Source organism: Mus musculus, chromosome 1, assembly GCF_000001635.26.
Source record: "Mus musculus strain C57BL/6J chromosome 1, GRCm38.p6 C57BL/6J".
NCBI lineage: Eukaryota > Metazoa > Chordata > Mammalia > Rodentia > Muridae > Mus > Mus musculus.
In genome coordinates, this window is record NC_000067.6 from 127,016,137 (window position 1) to 127,034,625 (window position 18,489).

An 18,489-nucleotide genomic window follows, 5' to 3' on the forward strand; every position below is an offset into this window, starting at 1 on the left:
TCCACGGTGGGCTATAACCTGGATGTAAGCCAAATAGCCCCTTCTTCCTTGCAGTATCTTTTAAGCTGCAGCGGTAGAAATGAAAGAGGTCTGATTTTTGCTACAGACATTCCACTTCTTCTAGGGTCCATGTTGTAGTTTTCTTTTTTTTTTTTTTCTTTCTTTTTTTTTTTTTTTTTTTTTTTTTTGCATATTAGCGTAGTTTTCTGGTTTATAGGAAATTTTGGTTTGAAATTGTTTAGAACCTCCTAAACACTGGCATAAACGAGGAGGGGGCTTTATTGGTTCACATTATGGGAATTCCATCTGTAGAGGGGCTCTGTGAAAGAACTCAACGGCTGTGATGTCATAAAGATTCAAGGTCCCTGTGTGTGGTGTTTGTGTTTGATGCTGTTTGTCCCTCTCCTGTTAACTATGATCTCAGAGAACCCATGTGGTCAAAACAACACCCAAGAAGAATGAGCTTGTGTGAGTGTATGTGTGTGTGTGTGTGTGCACTCACGTATACCTATACCTATGCACACATGCATGAGCATGCATGTGTGTTTGTTGAAAGATCCTCCACGATACTCCACTGCCATGGCTGATCCTGGAGATTTTCCGTCCCGAAGTCTCTAGGTAGATGGGACTTTCCTGATGGGTACAGATGGATTAGAATCCGCAGAGGAGGGTGTGACCTGAAAAGTCATTACAAAAATTCAGAGCCAGTATACAAAGTGTCAAGTCAGGGCAGGCAGCCACACATATGAACTGATTGTACTTCTTTACAGCTCTTATAATCTTGTTTACAAGCCTTAGAAAGCTTTAAAAAAAACTGTCAGGGCATGTTGGAAGAAACATTTAGCTAACAGCAATTATATGAGAGTCTTTTCCTTTAGTCATATCAATACCAGTCCTTTTGACAGTGGTCAAGCGATAATTCCAAGTTTATTTTAGAAAATCCTGTAGTAATTGAACACAAAGTACATGAAGAATAATTGTATTTCAGAAACACTACTGCCTTGATTTCTTATTTCTACCCCCAGCATACCTAATACATACATTGACTTACGGTCTCACTCTATAGCTCATACAATCCTCCTGCCTCAGCCTCCTACATGCTACAATTGCAAGCACGTACCATCCATTCTGGCTTACCGTTAGCCACTGATACTTTGGTCTGAGTTAGCCAACTGGTTTACATGTCTGCCAGCAAGCAGGAAAAGAACAGAATTCAAACACTCTGAGAACAGAATGGGGTGCCACAGCCGGGGAAGGAGACAGACACTATGAGCAGCTCAGAGAGCCAGGCAGCACTGGGGATTCAACTGAGCGCTAGGTAGATCATTTCCTGAGCCAAGCCCTCCTAAGTGCAGGAAGGTCTTCAGTGAGACACTCTAGGCCCGAACCTGAGTACCTATTTAATATCAACATTATGGCCTCGAGCCACAGGTTGAAGATAACAGAAATGAATATGACCAGGCTCCTGCCCTTTGGCGCTCATGGTCTAATGGGAAAGACAACTCATAAAAAAGCAATTTTGAACGGAACAACAGAGGTGGCATAGTACCTGCTGCATCAGGTTCCCGGAGGGGGCTGGTGATTAATTCAGTTTGGAAAATCAGAGACAACTCTATAAAGGAAAAAAAATCAGAGTGAAAATCAAAGGGTATGTTGGAGTTCATCAAGTAGACAGCAAAGGAAAAGACTTCCCCAGAAATGGAGAGGTTTAACACAGTGTGGCCTCCGTGGGGAGCCACAGGACAGCCAATAAGAACTCACATGGCCCTGAAGGGGGAAGGCTGGAGAAAGGAAGACAAAACCAACAAGCTCCCCTGTCTTACTAGGGAGTGAAGCTTGTCATATGAGGTCACTGTTTCCAGGACCTTCAGAAGCCTATGTCACCTCTAATGGCCCTCCTCTTCCACCCACCTGGTGCTTTCTCAAACACTCTCCAGAGACACTCTAGTCTCCTGTGGAAGATTCTTCAACACTGAAGACTATTCACCTACTCAGCTTCTGCCTCATACAGTACACACACACACACACACACACACACACACACACACACACACACGGTGTGACAGAGAACCTGGGGCCTTGCAAGAGGCAACATGAAGAAAAGTTCAAGCATCTACAGGTGCTGGTTTCAGTCTACCTCAGAGACTAGACCTCCGCAGCCCTGTGCCTCTCTCAGAAGCCTGGAGCTACACAAGGCCATTTCCAGACCCATACCCAGTATTCACAGTGAGTATTGGCCAGGTCAGGCCTTCAGGAAAGGGGGAATCCAGTCTTTCACAGGGGACAATTCATTTCAGATGCTAGGTAAACCCAGAACCCTGTGAAGGCCACACTTTCAAGTCCATCCCAAAATTAGACTTGTGTCCTCCCTGAGACCATAGTCTGAGTAAGCACAAGAGGCAGGTTTCTATAGTACGTAGGTATGTACATTCCCAAGTCTGTACAATGGAAGTCCATTTCTGTCATTTTTACTGGTTCATTCCTCAGGTTCCAATATGTAAATGCCCTATAGAAAACAAAGACATGTATACCCAAAACCTTGTACACACACTGAATCTTTGTAGTCAGGATGGAGTTTCCAATGCCTTAAATGTCATGACAAATCCCTTTTCTCCATCAGAGAGCCCTTTCATAGTCAAAAGCCAACCCCTAGTTTGTAGTTTGTCAAGCTACTTAAGGTGGAGTGTTCTTCTTCTGTGAAAGAAACAATAGACCAAAAAGCCATACCAAATCCAAGGTCTATTTTGTTTGCAAAGAAAAATCAAGAGGTAGAGCTGTAAACCAACAATGTCTCTCTCAGCATTCCCATCTAATGCCTGAGCACATAGCTTCTCTATACTGAGAGGAGCCAGAGCAACTGGCCTCTCTCTTCGAAAGCCTACTCTGCCTGAGTGTCCTGTGAACTGTTCCCAGGGAGATGAACACATACCTATAATAGGTAGGGCAGGCATGGCAAAGCAAATTCCACCAGAGCCCAGTTTGGTGAACCGGTTATTTACAGAAAAATGGGCATCTTCGGAGTGGTTACACCACAGGAGAAAATGTCTCTGTCCCAGCATCCAAACATGTGCACCTAAGTCTACACACACACACACACACACACACACACAGTGGAAGAAAAGAAAAATTAGAGGCACAGTTCCCAGCCTCAAGGATGTCCTTGTTTAAAAAGCAACTCTTGAATGATTCAGCTGCCTCTTAGTCTAAGCCATAGCAACCGCCACAAACACACTATAATTAACATTGCATGCCGAGCAAGGGGAACTCAGAAAATATTTTGTTGAAGGCCTCTGAGGGGTCCTAGATGTTCTTCCCGAAGAATGAGGACACTGTCAAATTATTTATCTAGAGGCAGCTGTGAATTCCACCAGGTTGTAAAATATCTACAGATTTGCTTCCAGCAGGAGTCATCAGTCAAGCATCAACTTTGTCCCTGGGCTGCAGACCCAGTTACAGGCCAAGATCTGGTACCCTGAGAAAACAGCTACTCAACATCTAACCTGGGGAGTGCTGGCCCTCTAAAAGATAGTTAGCACTCATTACCCTAGGAGTCAAAACGTGAGGGTGAATGCAAAAACTTTTCTCAGCCATTTCATATCACCACAGGATGAGAGGCTGTGGCCAATGTGACCGGCAGGACCCTCTGGGAGGGATGAAGTTACTGGACAGGACTAAGAGATGGCTCACCAGATGAAGATGCTTACAGCAAAGCTCAATGACATGAATTTGATTCCAGCATCTTTATAAAGATGGGAGGAGAGAACCAACTCCATAAAATTGTGTATTCATCATCTCTGTCTCTCTCTCTCATTCAAACACACACACACACACACACACACACACACATACCTCATTTGGAAGTATTGCTGGAGTTAGGGCCTGAGTCTCAGCCCTGGCAGCCCTAAAAAAAGAGATCTGCCAATTAAAGACTCAAATATTAGCAAAAAGCAGAAAAGAGATGGAGTCAATATGGCCACATTGGGAAGAGGGGCAGAGAGGTCTAGAGACCTTCTCCACCCAAGTCCTTCCTTAGATTTAAACAGGGGGGCAAGAAGCATAGAACTCAACAATCTTGGTCAAGATATGGTCCTGTTCACTTTTAACCCATCCCAGTCTCAGATCCAGGTTCTGCTGTAAAATGGGCTGACAAATTGTCACAAATATCTGACCCAATTTTCCAGGAGGCAAGTTCCTCCTTGGACTGGCCCAGGATTTGCCCTCTCCCTTTTCCAGCATGAAATTTGTGGGGAAATGTCAATGTCTTGGGGTTCTCTGTTTCAGTAGTTTGAAAGACTGCAGGCTGCCCCATCCAATTTCCCAACCTTAATTAGGAAAGAACAGGCAGTCGTTGAGGGTGTGTGTTAGAGACAGAGATCTAATCTCATCTCTTCTTTGTCAGCTGACCAGCCTTAGGCACGTTGCCTAACTTTTCTTATCCCAGGACTGAAAGGTGCCTACTGATATGCTCTATGGGCTGAAGAATAACGTGAGAGAGAGCAGGCATACAGAAGCTGGACACTCATCCTTTTTGACCTCTCTGACTCTTCCTCTCTACCAAGGATACCCTTTTACTTCTTTGTATTTTGTTTTTTAATAAAACCCATTTTGTTTTCAAGAAAACAAGTGTATTAGGCACTGTGCTGGTTCATCTTCATTGTCAAGTTCACCAAACTTAGAGTAGCCATGGAAACAACCTGTGGGGTGCCTATGGGAGTGATTCCAGAGAAGCTTATCTGAGCATGGAGGTCTACCCTGACTGAAGGGGTAGTACTATTGCCATGGGCTGGACTCCTCCCTGGACAAGTGGTAAGTGCTGTGTGCATGCCACCTCTGGGAGTATGCTTCACGGGACTAATATATTGTCCATGATGCAATTCAACCTTGCAATCACACAGTGTGCTCTTGTGTGTGGTTGGTGAACCAAGAGGCCAAGTGCAGCAGACATGCATATTGTGTGTGCACCCAGACACAACATATACATGTGTGCGCACACACACACACACACACACATACACACACACACATACACAACCTACAGAACCTGCTGTCTGTGTTAAAGTAAGAAATATTCCCTGGGAATGCCAACACATAGGGGATTCTATGAGTCAAGGGAATCCTTCCTCCCTGAAGTGGCTTTAGTCTCAGCACTAAAGAAACATCACTAATATAAAGGTTAGAGATACAACTCAGTGTTCCAACTTCTCAGGTGTCCTTATGACTCCAAGCTCTGGGTTTTGTCAGTCATCAAGTTCTCTTATGAAGGAAGGAGACAATTCTTAGTTAATGGGTAGAAGAAGACAGAAAACAAAGAATGATTGGGAGTGAGGCAAGGACACACATGGAAGAGAGGATGGCTTTTAGTCAAAAGTACAGGAGGAAAGTACAGAGACATAATAGGGTGGCAGCAAAGGGTGGGAAGTACTTACAGAAAGATCCAGAAGATGGTTCCAGAAGGTTGTAGAAGCCAGTGCCCTCAGAAGCTGAAGAACATGAAGAAAGCACCAGGTGTTCAGATCCTGAGAGCTGTTGAATTGGGTGATAGAGTCCATGTTGGCCTATTGCCCCTTGGGTAATGGGCCTGTCTCTCTCAGTAAATTCTTACTCAGTAACTGCTATGGACTACCTTCTGTGCTGGACAGTTGTTTTAATAACCACACAAGTCTCTGTGTTTACCCAAACTTGTCATCCAGAGGGAGAAGGGAAGAAGAGGCCGGATGAATAAGAATCCCCTTCATGGTGGCATTCTCAGGGTATATATCTTGCCTCAACATAGACAGGGGATTCTGTGATTTGGGGGGCAGGCATACACACACATGCACACACACACACACACACACACACACACACGCACGTGCGTGCGTGTGTGTGTGTGTGTGTGTGTGTGTGTGTGTGTGTGTGTGTGTGTATGTGTGTGTGTGTGGTCTGAGTGTGTATACACAAGTAGAGCGGTAAGACATCAACCTCAGCTGTCAGTCTTCAGGTGTCATCCACCTTGGTTTTTGAGACAGGGTCCCTCACTGCTTGGAAGCTCACTGAGTAGGCTAGTCTGGCTGGCCATTGAGTTGAAGAGATGCACCTGTGCGTACCTCCCCAGCAAGGGATGGCAGGTATATACCACCACGTTCGGGGTTTTTTCTGGGCTCTGAGAACCAAACTCAGGTCCCCACGCTTGTGCAGCAAGCATTTTATTGGCTGAACCATCTCGTCAACCCCAGGGTTCATCTTTCTACTCCAGAGCAGCAGGGTTCCTCAGGCTGAAACAAGCAGAAAGTATAGGAAAATTCATGAATTTGGATCAGGAAATTTTACAACCTAATTTTTACTACCCTCCAAGCAAAGTGAAGAATTTCTTTCAATGAACACAGACAGAGAACTTGCTGCATTTTTTGTGACTAATAGAAATTATAGGTGTTTTCATTCATACAGCAATGGTTACAACTATTTTTACATATTTATGTTTGTCTGAGTTCCAAATGTATGGCAGTCTGAAACCAGCGTTAATATTCAATGCATTAGTAAAAAAATACATTAACTATAATTACATAAGACATCATTGTGTGTTTGTTTTTCAATATCGTAATAACTATATCTCAATGTGATTACTTTTCTCCTCTATAGTCTTATTAATGCATAGACCTTATTCAGACCATAGAAGAAACCCCCAAATGTTGGCATTCCCAGGGATAATATCTTTCTTCAACATAGACAGCAGATTCTGTAGGTTTGGGTGTGTGTGTGTGTGTGTGTGTGTGTGTGTGTATGTGTGTGTGTGTGTCCCACGAAGCAGACTCCCAGAAGTGGCATGTACACAGTGCTTACCACGTGCTATATTGTGATTTTTTTTCAAGTTTTTTGAGAAAGATCTCATGACTTAGGTCGCTGCTGACTTTGAACCTATGTTCTTCCTGCCTTTGCCTCCCAAGCTCTCAAGGTCTAGGATTACATACATGTGCCATCATGTCAGTAGTGTGTAACAAATTCTCAAAAGCCTTCATCTAGATCTTTGAAGGAAGGGAGGAGAGTTCTCCTGGCTGAGAGTCAAGAGGAAAAGAAGGTGAGAGAGCATGGACACCCAACAGGAGCCAGGCACTTACCTGGCACTGCCTGACAGACAGGTTAGAATATCACCAGTTCCATTGAGGAAGCTGAAACCCCAGCAGTACAATGACCTCACCTAAAGTGGCAGAGGCAAGGCTCAGAGTCTAGGCTGCGAACATCTGACAACAACCCCACCCCTCCACACCTCACTCCCGGCCATAGAGTGACTTTTCTTGCTGAGCCTCATGGGACTGACATTAATGTGTTATTTCTCTGTAGTTGTAATAGTAAACAACGGTTTCTCAATATCAAATCCCAATCATATTTAAGAAGTATCAAATCCTGCTCTTGAAACCCTTATGAATCAAGTCAGGACTTCAAAGATGGCTAATTTAGTAAAGTAATTGCCACAGACCTGAGAACCCACATTCGATCCCAGTCTGATGGTACGCTGTAGTTATCCTAGTGCTTGGGAGTTGGGGGGGGGGGCAGATGCAGGCAGCTTCCTGGGGATCACTGGCCAGCCAACCAGCTTAACTTACTTGGCAAGTTCCAGGCCACTGAGAGACTCAGTCTCAAAACTAGACCACTGACAACAATGTAGACATTGCCTAAGGAGTGTCAGCATGGTTGCCTTCTGGCCCCTACACACACATTAAAAACTCACCCACACAGGTATGTACACCTGAACACATGTATGTATATCCCTGTGAATACAGAAAATGAAGGTAGGGTTTTCCTTTTTTAATCTCATGGGGGTCAGCTTGAATTTGATTTAAAGGGAACAACAAATTGAGGGACAGACTGGCGTTCCATCTTGGGTACACAGATTTAGAATCTCTGAGGCTTGAACTAGAACATGGGTCACTATCAAGGTCCACACAGAATTTTAGAGCCTCTGGTGTCCTTTGGGAGCTCATTTGAGACCTATGATTAGGGAAGCTGACAACTCTGTAATAATCAGAGGGGGGATCTTCACATCACCCCAGATTTCTTGGCAATGGACAGTGTAGTTCAAAACCTACTGCCCTCTCTACTGGATATTGAAATGATCGCATTCCCTTCTCACCCAAAAGATGTGTGCTTCAAAGCTTATGCAGATGGATGGAAGAGGAATTCATCACAGGGAGGGAGAGAAACGTGGAGGGGAAACAGGACAATATGTTTGGATTGTCACTGAAAAGCAAGGCCTATCACACTGTAACAAGAAATGCCTTTCTTTGCCAGTGCCTGCCAAATACAGAAGTGGATGCTCACAGTCATCTATAGGATGGAACACAGGGCCCCCAATGGAGGAGCTAGAGAAAGTACCCAAGGAGCTGAAGGGGTCTGCAACCCTATAGGTGGAACAACAATATGAGCTAATCAGTACCCCCAGAGCTCATGTCTCTAGCTGCATATGTAGCCGAAGATAGCCTCGCATCACTGGGAAGAGAGGCCCCTTGGTCTAGCAAACTTTATATGCCCCAGTACAGGGGAACGCCAGGGCCAAGAAGGGGGAATGAGTGGGTAGGGGAGCAGGGCAGGGGGAGGGTATAGGGGACTTTTGGGATAGCATTTGAAATGTAAATGAAGAAAATATCTAATAAAAAAAAGACTGAAAAAAGAAAGAAAAGAAGAGAAGAGAAAAGAAAAGAAAAATGAAAAGAAAAGAAAAAAGAAAAGAAAAGAAAAGAAAAGAAAAGAAAAAAAAAGAAAAGAAAAGAAAAGAAAAGCCTTTGAAACCAAGCAGTTCAGAGCGACACAGAGGGCTGGAGAGATGGCTCAATGCTTAAGAGTGCTTTTACAATGCAATCAGGAAGGCCAGAATTCAGATATCATTTCCTAGTTAATAAGCCCAGCATTCCACCCACATGGGTAACTGGAGGTCTGAGGTGGGCAGAGGTGGGGGGATCACTGCCTTCCAGTCTAGTCAAGAAAACATGGAACCCAGGTTCAGAGAGAGACCTGCCTCAAGCAAATAGTTGGAGAGTAATACACATACACACACACACACACACACACACAGAGAGAGAGAGAGAGAGAGAGAGAGAGAGAGAGAGAGAGAGAGAGAGAGAGAGAGAGAGAGAGAGAGAGAGAGAGAGAGAGAGAGAGAGAGAGAGAGAGAGAGTCTTCTGTGAACTTGGGTTTGAGCCCAGACTCTGTCACCTGTTCCTTATTTCTCTGAGACAATAGTCTCAATGTTCTGTGCCTGCAATTCCCCCTTCTCACCCGAACTCATCCCTTTGACACTTAAAAGGAACAATCAATGGTGTCTGCACATTACATTACATTACATTACATTACATTACATAGACAGTAAGGCTGGTGCATAAACAGACCCCTCTCTCTCTCCCCCTCCCGTGAGTGTGTGTGTGTGTGTGTGTGTGTGTGTGTGTGTGTGTGTGTGTGTGTGTGCGTTGCAACCTCAGGCATTGTTTTTAAGGATATTATCTACCCTTTCTTTGTCCCTCTCTTTCTTTCTTTCTTTCTTTCTTTCTTTCTTTCTTTCTTTCTTTCTTTCTCTCTCTCTCTCTCTCTCTCTCTCTCTCTCTCTCTCCTTTCTTTTTTTTTTAATTTAATTTTTTATTAGGTATTTTCCTCGTTTACATTTCCAATGTTATCCCAAAAGTCCCCCATACCCACCCACCCCCAATCCCCTACCCACCCACTCCCCCTTTTTGGCCCTGGTGATCCCCTGTACTGGGGCATATAAAGTTTGCAAGTCCAATGGGCCTCTCTTTCCAGTGATGGCCAACTAGGCCATCTTTTGATACATATGCAGCTAGAGTCAAGAGCTCCGGGGTACTGCTTAGTTCATATTGTTGTTCTACCTATAGGGTTGCAGTTCCCTTTAGCTCCTTGGGTACTTTCTCTAGCTCCTCCATTGGGGGTCGTGTGACCCATCCAATAGCTGACTGTGAGCATCCACTTCTGTGTTTGCTAGGCCCCAGCATAGTCTCACAAGAGATAGCTATATCTGTGTCCTTTCAGCAAAATCTTGCTAGTGTATGCAATGGTGTCAGCGTTTGGAAGCTGATTATGGAATGGATCCCTGGATATGGCAATCACTAGATGGTCCATCATTTCTTCCCAGCTCCAAATTTTGTCTCTGTAACTCCTTCCATGGTTGTTTTGTTCCCATTTCTAAGAAGGGGCAAAGTGTCCACACTTTGGTCTTCGTTCTTCTTGAGTTTCATGTGTTTAGCAAATTGTATCTTATATCTTGGGTATCCTAAGTTTCTGGGCTAATATCCACTTATCAGTGAGTACATATTGTGTGAGTTCCTTTGTGATTGGGTTACCTCACTCAGGATGATGCCCTCCAGGTCCATCCATTTGCCTAGGGATTTCATAAATTCATTCTTTTAATAGCTGAGTAGTACTCCATTGTGTAAATGTACCACATTTTCTGTATCCATTCCTCTGTTGAGGGACATCTGGGTTCTTTCCAGCTTCTGGCTATTATAAATAAGGCTGCTATGAACATAGTGGAGCATGTGTCCTTCTTACCGGTTGGGGCATCTTCTGGATATATGCCCAGGAGAGGTATTGCGGGATCCTCCGGTAGTACTATGTCCAATTTTCTGAGGAACCGCCAGACTGATTTCCAGAATGGTTGTACAAGCCTGCAATCCCACCAACAATGGAGGAGTGTTCCTCTTTCTCCACATCCTCGCCAGCATCTGCTGTCACCTGAATTCTTTCCTTCTTTCTTTCTTCTTTCTTTCTTTCTTCTTTCTTTCTTCTTTCTTTCTTTCTTTCTTTCTTTCTTTCTTTCTTTCTTTCTTTCAACAGTGTCTTTCACTGGCTTAGGACTGACTACTTTGGCTAGGCTGCCTGATCAGTGAGCTTCAGGCATCCTCAGTCTCTTCAGTGCCAGGACTAAAAGCATTCACTATCCACCACAACCCAGCTTTTTTCACATGGGGGCTCAAACTCAAGTCCTCATGATTTCGAAGGAAGAGTTTTATCTGTGAAGTCATCCTCCAAGTTCACGCCCATCATCTGCTGTGGTTGCTTGTCTAGAAAATGGTTTGTTTTCATTTCCAGATGCGGCCTTCTTGTCACTCAGTCTTCTACATGACTATGACACTTCAGAGACCTTCCCAGGCCACCTTTCTCCTACCCAGGCACTGTGTGACAAACTATTATCTTTGTCTTATCTTTCAGCACTGATCAGTCTCTGAAACCTCCTTCTTTCTCCCTTAGTTCAGGTGTTTCTTGCCTGCACCTTCACTGCTGTAAGAGTTCCTTAAGGGTGTGTGTGGGGGAGAAGAGAGAGCCGCAGATGAATGCACAGTGTCGCTGTGGGCACAGCCGTGGAATGGAGCCCAATACTGAGACCTACAGAAATGGCAAAGCCTTCTACCAAGAAAAACTAGGGGGAATGTTAAACTCCCTCTTGTCCACATGAGTGTTTACCAATGGAGGACTAGTGTGTGCGAACAATAGCAACTGCAGCTTCCTCCTCCAAGATGACTGCAACCTGAGGCTGCTTCCCTATAGAAACCTACTATCAAGACTAGCTAGGCCCTCCTCTTTGTGCTGCACATAATAAATATTCTAACTTTCTGGATTTCATAGAAGGTGCCCTCCATCAGAGAGAGAGAGAGAGAGAGAGAGAGAGAGAGAGAGAGAGAGAGCACAGCTCAGCTGATCCCCGTTTTTACGTATGTGTGTGCCCCGTGTTTTTTTTCAGTCTGTCCTTTCTTCATTCTCGTGTCACCCCAGGTCAGGTTTCCAGGTGGCCTTCATTTATTTGCTTGTTTCCTTATTGTGTATGGGGGGATGAAGCATGTGGTGCTAGGTGTTGAGCCCAGGATTTCCCATATGCTAGCCAAGCTCTCTACCAATTGAGTTGCATCCCCAGTGCCAAGGACCCCAGGCCAAGGTCAGAGGAACAACTTGCAGGATCAGATATCTCTTTCTACCTTATAAGTCCTAGGAATCAAACTCAGGTCATGAAGCTTGGTGGGAAGCCAAATCTACTATCCCACCATTCCACCACACCCTTAGGCTTTCTTTTAAATCATATCCCAGATCTAGGAGAATCAAGTGATCAGTTTGTAGCACACTTGCTTACATGCACGAGGCATGATGGTATATGTCATCTCAACACTCTGGAGGTAAAGGCAGAAGGATCAGAGGTTCAAAATCATCCTCAGCTCTATATAGTGAGTTCAAGGTCAACCTGAGTTGTCTAAGACTCTGTCTTGTAACCAAACCACTACAGCAAAACATGTTCTCTGAAATACAGTAAATGTCCATGAGCATCTTTAGAATGGATGATCAGGCTGGTTTACTCCTTACTTACAATCCTCATTACTTACAAGGTGAGACACTCCAGACTTCACTCTCAGTTCTGCTCCTCTTTATTGATGATGTCATCTCTCTATCCTTTTTGCTCTGGACCACTATACTGCCTGTTAGCTTCCGATAAATGGTACTAGAAAGAAATGTTTTAGATCTTCCATTTCTTTGGGGGTAGGTATTGGTAGATACTGTATTTGGGTGTGTGTGTGTGTGTGTGTGTGTGTCCAGATCCCCTGAAATCTGAGTTATAGATGATTGTGAACCACTATATAGGTGCTGATAGTCGAACCTATGTCTCTGTAAGAACAAGTCCTCTTAACCACAGAGCCCTACCTTACTTTTGAGACAGGATCTCTTACTGAACTTTGAGCTTATCCATTCAACAAGCCCCAGGGCTCATCTTGTCTCTTGATGCCTTCCCGATGCTGGGGTTACAGGCATGACATCATTACACTGTCTGTTTCATAGGGATGTTGGAGGTTGAGCTGCTGATGTTTGCAGGACAGCATGCACTTCACTGACTGAGCAGTAGCTACTCTGTTGAGCAGTACAAACAGCCTGGACAGGAACTGCTGAACACAGCCATCCTTCAACAGGGTTATTATGACTGTTACACAAACTCCTCCTCCCCATCAAGGAGGGTATACTGGCCACCCAGTTCAAGAAGTGGGGTGACAGGGTGAAAAACATCCCAGCCCACCCCACTCCTGACTAGGTATGGGTGGTAATTGATGTGGGCAAAGGACAAAGGCCCTAGAGGAAACTCACTAAAAAGAAGAAAAATAAGATCATCCTTAGGCAAGCAAACAGAAAACCAAACAACCTGTGATTGAGGCTGCAGGCTGGGGCAAGTCTCAGTTGGAAGCACCTTGCCTGTATCTCAAGGGAAAATCTCTCCTTACAAAAGGGTGGCTTGGTCCTGGGGTGAGAACAAATGTTTACTGAGCCCAGGCAGTTACCAAATACCTCACTAAGTTCATTCTTTATGCATAATCCTCCCAAGAGCTCTTTTCTTTCCTTGGTCTGATCATGGAAACTTCTTGTTCTCAGCCCTCTTGTTTTGTTCAGACATGGTGGTCCAGAGGTTGGTACTGGTTGGGACTTGGGACAACCAAGAGTAGTTCATTTACTCCTCTATCTCTTGGGTTTCTTCCTTCTTGAAATGCTCTCCCACCGCAGTTTCCATAGTTACAACTCCTCTCTGTCCTCCTCCATCCTCTCCCTTAGAGCCTTCTGCTCTGTGATGAATGTTTGTCTTTCTTTACTTATTTTAAAACAATAGATCTGGATGTCCAGGCAAAGGGACCTTTGAGACCCATGTTTGTTTGTTTGTGTCAGATTCATGTATCATGAGGGCTCATATATCCCAGGCAGGCTTCTCATTCACTCTGTAGTCAAGGGTGACAATGAATTCCTGATCTCCTAACCCCACCCCACCCTCAATGCTAGAATTGGAAGTGTGGGCCACCAGGGCTTGTTTATGTGGTACTGGGGATAGAACAAGAGGTCTCATGTGTGCTAGACAAGCCCTGTGCAAACTAAGCTACACCCCACAGGAGACCCATGTGCAAACTAAGCTACATCCCACAGGAGACCCATGTTTGAATCCAGATGCTACAGGAAGCACATAGGCAACAGTGAGAAACTTGGCCTCTGTGTGTGTTTGTGTGTGTGAGTATGTGTGTATACCTGAACATGTGTGTATGTGTATACATGTATACATATGTATATTTATATGTTTGCTATATATGTTTGTATATGCATTTGTGTGTATATGTATATGTGTTTCTTAAAGACAAAATGGACCTTATCCTGGAATCGTGGTATATTACTTTTAAAGGATGGTCAGAATCCTTGACTTTGTAAGGACTGGCCAGTAGGAACTCTGGTGCTAAAATCATACCATACACCATTCTACCTCTGGAACAACTTTAGCTCCAAATGCAACCTATCCCATTCTGGTCTCAGTTCACTTAAAATGTTAAGTGAACCCAAGGGGAAAACTCTAGGTATGTCTTCTCCTCCTTAGAAAAGGGAAGTCTGTGCTTGAATTGCCCACCAAGCCAATAAAAGCTGGGAAGCCTGCAGGGCCTCCCATTGCTGCTACAACAAGTTGCCACACGTTTGGAGGCTTAAACAACACAAATGTTTTTTTCTCTCGCCCACAGCTCTGGAAACCAGCGGTGCACAATCAGTCTCAGTGGGCTACAGTTAATACATAGGCAAGGCTGACTACCAACAGATTTGTATAAGTTAGGGCACCACAGATTAACTATCCAATCTCCTCTGCTCTATAAAGTTACCTGTCTGTGGAGGGATTTCCCATCATATACACAGTCCTAATGGTACTCAGATAGAAGGGGCTTGGACATACAAGCTGTGCGTCTTTTAGCAAGGTGAGAATAGACAGGAAACAGATTGTAGAACAGCACAAGAGCAAATATGTGATGGATCCTGTCTAGACAAGTAAAAATAAAAGTAGGGAGAGAAGGGGCACTGGGGATGCAACTCAATTGGTAGAGAGCTTGGCTAGCATACGGGAAATCCTGGGTTCAACCCCTAGCACCACATAAGCCAGGTGTAGCTCATGCCTGGAATCCCAGCCCTTGGGAAGTAGAGGTAAGACTGACAATACAAGATTATAACTCAGACACATGGTGAGTTCAAGGACAGCCTCGAATGCATGAGACCTATTTCAAAATAAAGATGAAGAAGAAAAGTGGTGTGTGGGCAGAGAAGGGAGAGTTCAAAAAGCAGGTGGGCTCAGCTGTGAAGGATAAAGATCTGTTCCTAACAGGTGTACCAGATGAAACTGAATTCACATCCCTAAATAAATGACTAATGCTTTAATCTAGTCCACAACCGAATTCCAGAAAAGCAAGAAATTAAATCCAGGCAGAATCAATCACTTAACCAACCATTTAGAAACCTTCATGCTTTAAGAGAACACCTACAAAGCCCCTGACCTGTGCCTAAAGCCAGCTGCATCCTGGCTTAGAAATCACAGTGAGTTCGCAGAACCTGTTTGCTTTAAAATCATACCAGGAGGGGGCAAAAGGATGTATGGGGTTTCTGGGAGAAAAAAAATAGTTATAATATTGTGGAGATAGTATAGTAGCTGAATTCACCCATCAGCCAGTCGCCCAGGGCTCTAGGTAGCTGCTTTTTAATCTCACACTGCAATATAGAACTGCAGGCTGGTGTGAAACATGAAGAAAAGGGGGGAGGGGGAGGGCAATGATTAAAGCAAGTGCAGAATAGAAAGGGAGCAAGCAGGAAGCGGCCCGTGAAGTTCCAGCTGGCTAGCCATGAGAGATCTCAGCTCTATTTGCAGTTGGAGTGGTGGACGTGTGGGTGGTGGTGGCAGTTGGGGTGGGGGCTGCCTCCCTCCCTCCCTCCCTCCCTCCTTCCCTCAACATTCCTCTTTCATGGATTCTAGGGTGGGCTCAGCACCAGGGACTGAGCAACAAACCAGTTCTGGAAGCTCAGAATGTGCAAAGATTTATATTTATATATTTCTTTTTTTCTTTCTCCAAATAGTACATGCACAAATTCTGTAAAACAGGTTTTGAGGGTGCTTGTTGTGAACAACAGCGCTTTTTAGGGAGCTACCAATGATGGATAGCTGTTCCTGTTTCTTTGGATACTAATCTGGGAGACCTCCTGGCTCACATACCAGCACACTAGTCCCTATTTCCAGGAGTTTATTAATCTGTGTGTCCTTTATCGGAAAGAGGAAGAACCATGCATGGTATGTGTGTGGTCTATAGTGTTGTCATACGTGTGATGTGGTGTGTGGTATATGCAAGTAGAGGTGGGAGGAAGACATGGAGTGGCCTGCTCTATGGATCTCTGCCTTATTCCCTTGAAACAGTCTCTACCTGAACCTAAAGATAAGATGGCATGCAGAAAATCCCAATGATCCTCCTGTCTCCTCCACCCCTAACAATGCAGAGGTTATTGGTCCATAGGGTGTTGGGCCTTAAGTCCTCCTGCTTGTGAAGCCCATGCTCTTACCCAGTGAGCCATCTCCCCTGTGTCTCATGTAGTCAGAATTGACCTTGAGCTTCTGATTCTCCTGCCTCCGTGTTGAAAGTGCTGGGACTGCAGATACGCACCACAATGCCCAGTTTATGTGATGCTAGAGATTGAACTCAGGCCTTCACAAATGCTGAGCAAGCACTTCATAAACTGAGTTACATCCCCAGCCCCTACTTTTCAGTTCTTTCAAATAATCTACCTGTTATTGAATGTGGTAGGAAACCATGGATATGGTACCTACACAGGCCCTGACAGACAATCCAACGAGTTTAGTCTGAACTTTGAACCAAACTTTGCATGGTCGCAGGTGGCACTGTTGCCAATATTGCTTTCTTTGTCTTCTCTGTCTTCTCAAAAAAAAAACAAAACAAAACAAACAAACAAAAAACAAAACAAACAAACAAACAAAAAACCGGTTTCATCACCTGGCTAAGTGGAGTTCTCAGAATCTGATTTGCTTCTGCAAGGGAACCCTGTCATTTGGGCATGACATTGTGCTGTCCTTTTAACTCTCAGAAGTTGTGACCTGCACAAGACTGGGAGCCTTCATGACCTGACATAGAGTTGGGGAGGGATTCATAATGTTCCACCCTCCCCAGGATTTATAGACCACTAATAGTTGCTGAGAAAGAGGCATTTTCCCCAGTGGTACAGACACCCTAAAGTCTTCCTGACAAACCAAAGTTCCATTCATCATAGTTAACCAAGTAAATTTTTGGGGCTTATCTACAAAGTGTGGGTGAGGGATTACTGGCAGACATGGGTGCCCAAAATCACTGGAAGACCTGCTGCAACACGTACAATAGCTTCTAATAGATAGCTACATAGATAGTGCCTCCTTTCCTTAGTCTTTCCTAGCCTACACACTCTAGAGACTCTACCTCTCAAGACCCAGCTGTCATGTGCAAATGCTGCAGAATTGCATGCAAATGGCTGAGAGGAGAGGCAGGATACTCAGGTGATGGTCCAGTGACCCTTCCTGCCTCCTTTCCCTGAGATAATATTTCAACAGTCCACAGTCCCAACCCATGCTTCCCTGCACTGATGAACCCTAGTAAGTAGGTACGTCTGATCTCATGAAGATGGAGGCTCAAAGGATAGCACCTTACAACCCCTCATCCATGTTTCTTTGAGTAATCCATTACCGTTGCTCCTGGAGGTGACCCTAATCGAACTCGTTGGCTTACCAAACTAGGTAGGTACAATCATTTCTTTGGTTTGTGGTATTGTTCTATATCTGAGGTGAGGAGACATTTGTTCATGTCATCTCAGAAAATGCACAAACAACATTCTGGGAGCTTCTGGGTTCTAGAGAGGTATTTTGTTGGGTTTTGATTTGCCCAAATAAACTCTACTTGATAAAATTGGCCAAGGGTATTTTGCCTACCCTATATACCCTAGCCCTTTACTTCTTCCTCTATCTATAAATAGACTCTGTTTTCACCTTCTCACTCAAAGATTGAAGGAATATTTTTAAACTGAGACATGGGCCAGTGAAAATCATTTCACAGAATGTTAATATATAGGTCCTAAAAAGTGTTTCCTATCTAAATAAATGTACAACATCATGTGTCAATCAAATGGAACAAATTGCTCCATAACGGATGCTCTGATGTGCAGACACATGCTGGGAAGCTCTAAGGGATATCTGATGCAAGCATTTCTTAGGCCTTTGATCACAGAAATGTATGGGGCTGGGGCTTTTTCCTGTGGAACAGATATCCACCTTTTAGGTAAATGCTTATAAAAAGGGGAAGAGGCTGGGGATGGGGGATGGTTCAGTTAGTAAAGTACTTCCCATACAGGCATGAAGACCTGAATTCAATGCCCAGAACTCAAACAAAAAAGCTAGGAATGGTGAAGCACATTTATAATCTTAATTCTGGGTGGATGGGATAGGCAGAACCCCAAGGCTTGCTGACAGGCTGGTCTAGCCAAGCCAGCAAGCTCCAGGTTCTATTGGGGCCCCTTTCCACCAAAAAATAACAGCAGTGGACAATCACTGAGGAATGACTGTGAAGGTTGACCTCTGTGAAGGTTGATGCACACGTGCGCGCACACACATTTATACATATATAAAAGAAAAAGAAGGAAGAAGAAGCAGGCTTTTGTTTG

At 44.4% G+C, this 18,489-nt stretch overlaps 1 long non-coding RNA gene across 1 annotated transcript; it reads right to left on the reverse strand.

The window, feature by feature from the left end:
* Positions 1 to 205: 205 nt before the first annotated feature.
* Positions 206 to 8,341, reverse strand: Gm41945. Its single transcript, XR_878500.2, has 5 exons — positions 7,095 to 8,341; positions 6,087 to 6,254; positions 5,427 to 5,523; positions 1,550 to 1,612; positions 206 to 677 (listed from the first exon to the last, which is right to left on the reverse strand). It is a non-coding gene; the product is annotated as a predicted gene, 41945 (long non-coding RNA).
* Positions 8,342 to 18,489: the final 10,148 nt, after the last annotated feature.